The sequence below is a fragment of the Papaver somniferum genome, chromosome 2, assembly GCF_003573695.1.
Source record: "Papaver somniferum cultivar HN1 chromosome 2, ASM357369v1, whole genome shotgun sequence".
Taxonomy (NCBI): domain Eukaryota; kingdom Viridiplantae; phylum Streptophyta; class Magnoliopsida; order Ranunculales; family Papaveraceae; genus Papaver; species Papaver somniferum.
In genome coordinates, this window is record NC_039359.1 from 48,043,967 (window position 1) to 48,046,210 (window position 2,244).

Sequence of the window (2,244 nt, forward strand, 5' to 3'; positions counted from 1 at the left end):
ACCTAAGCCTAAAATTTTGACTAGAACGAGACCGATAGCGTAACGAACTTAACAGGAAAGTCATTCGAAAAATATTGGTTACTCTTTTAAGCATACTTCGAAGTTCTTGACGGTTTCTGGAAGTTGAATGCGTGACTGCGCCGCCTTGTAATACCGGTGAGGCCTTGGGTATCAAAGCTCCACCGAGATTCCCTCGCCTATATTCAACTTACTTTAACTCGGATGGATTCCATAGGGGTTTGCTTAAATTGTAACGAATTCCCGTTCGAAGGATTATAAGCTGGTCTAGAAACAATCTAAGTGGAGCCATTATGCTTTTTGTTTGCTAGAAATCAGTCGGTTTGCCGTGGTGGAGTCAGCCTTGTTTATGTTTGCATAGAACATCCCATCCTTTTTAGGACTTTTCTTTTTGATTTTGTTTTTTCTAGTTTATGCCTGAAGTTTTTAAACGGGATTGGAAAAGAAACACTATAGGTCGTTTGATTAGTGAAAAACCTAGTAGTTCTTCTTGTGAAGGCGGGGAGCTCGAAGACTCTTCTTTTGAGAACCCCGTTTTTGGAAACTTCAGTTTTGAGAATCTGTCTCTTCATGAGGAAAGTACCCCTAGTACTCCTAGTCCTTTGGTAGTGCCAGAAATTGCAACTTTGAAAGCTCTGCTAAACCCAAGTAGGAGCTCTCGTCCGTCTTGTATCAAGTTAGCTGAAACTGAGGCAAATTATGAACTGAAACCTGGGACTTTACAGATGCTCCCAATGTTTTTAGGGAAGGAGAATGAGAACCCCTATTTTCATGTTAGGGAATTTGAGGAAGTTTGTAGTACTCTGAAAATTAAAAACCTAAGTGATGATGCGTTGAAACTTAGGTTATTCCCCTTTTCCTTAAAAGATAAAGCCAAATCTTGGTTGTATAGTTTGGAATCTGATTCAATTGAAACCTATGACCAACTTACTTCTTCCTTTATACATAAGATTTTCCCAAGGCATAAAATATCGTCTATTAGGACACAAATATGTACTTTTCCCAACAAGAGGGAGAATCTTTATATAGGTACTTAGAAAGGTTCAATGACTTGATATCTCAATGTCCTCATCATGGTTTGGAGAAGGTTAGGTTAGTTCAGATCCTCTACGAGGGTTTAGATTATTCAACAACAACCATGGTTGAGTCCTTATGCACATGTGGGTTTGAGAATAAAACTGTTGATGAAGCGATGAAATTTTTGAATGAAATCGCCGATAAGACCCAACAATGGGAAAATAGTAGGGAACCCCAGAAAACAATTCTTATAAGTAGAGGAAATGTTAATAGGGTAGAAGGATCTTATGAGTCAGATGACAAAATAGCAGCCATAGCCAAAAGGTTAGAAGCCTTAGAATTAGGTCATTCTAGTGGTAGTGGTGGAAGAAATGAGCCTTTTTGGGAAGGCCCTGCTGTTGAAGAGCAAGCCAATTCTCTTTACAACAACACTAGGTTTGATAACCTACAGAAGTTTGACCCATATTCAGAAACCTATAACCCTGGCTGGAGAAACCATCCAAACCTTTCTTGGTCCAAGGGACAGAATCAAGGTCAGTCTAGTAATGCTCAGGTTCCCCCTGGTTTTGGCTATACTAAGAATCCTTCAGCTCCGGCACAGTTTCAGATCCCTTCAGATAAGAAATTCATGAGTTTAAAAGAGTCTCTTGCCTTGTTAACTCGGAACAATTTAGAATTTCAGCAATCGGTTGCACAAGGATTAGATGAAAATAAAAAGATGGTACACGCTAACTCTCAGGCTATTTCCGAGTTGAAAACCCAGGTTAGTCAGATAAATGAGACATTGAGAGAAAAGGAAAGTTTCCTAGTCAACCACAACCCAACCCTAGGGTATTCCATCAAATATCTTTAACTAGTAAATCATCAAACCATGTGTACTCGATAACAACCCTAAGGAGTGGTAAAATGATGAGTGCTAAAAAGTGCATATTTCTATATATTTTTCTTGGCATTTAACTCATCTTTTGTGCATTAATTCTACATTTTATCCCATATTCTGTATTTTCATTGTTTTCAAGAATAAGTATTTTTATTAATTAATTTTGTATTTTTAGGTACCAAATAAAGACTAGATGAGTTGCGGAGCCAAAAGAGCAAAGACACGGGAGAAAGCCGGTGGAATCTCTAGCGGAAAAGAAGTGAAGAATGTGTTATGGAAGACTCAAGGATAAAAATGGGCTTAAAAAGGAAGAAATTGTTCTTAAAGAA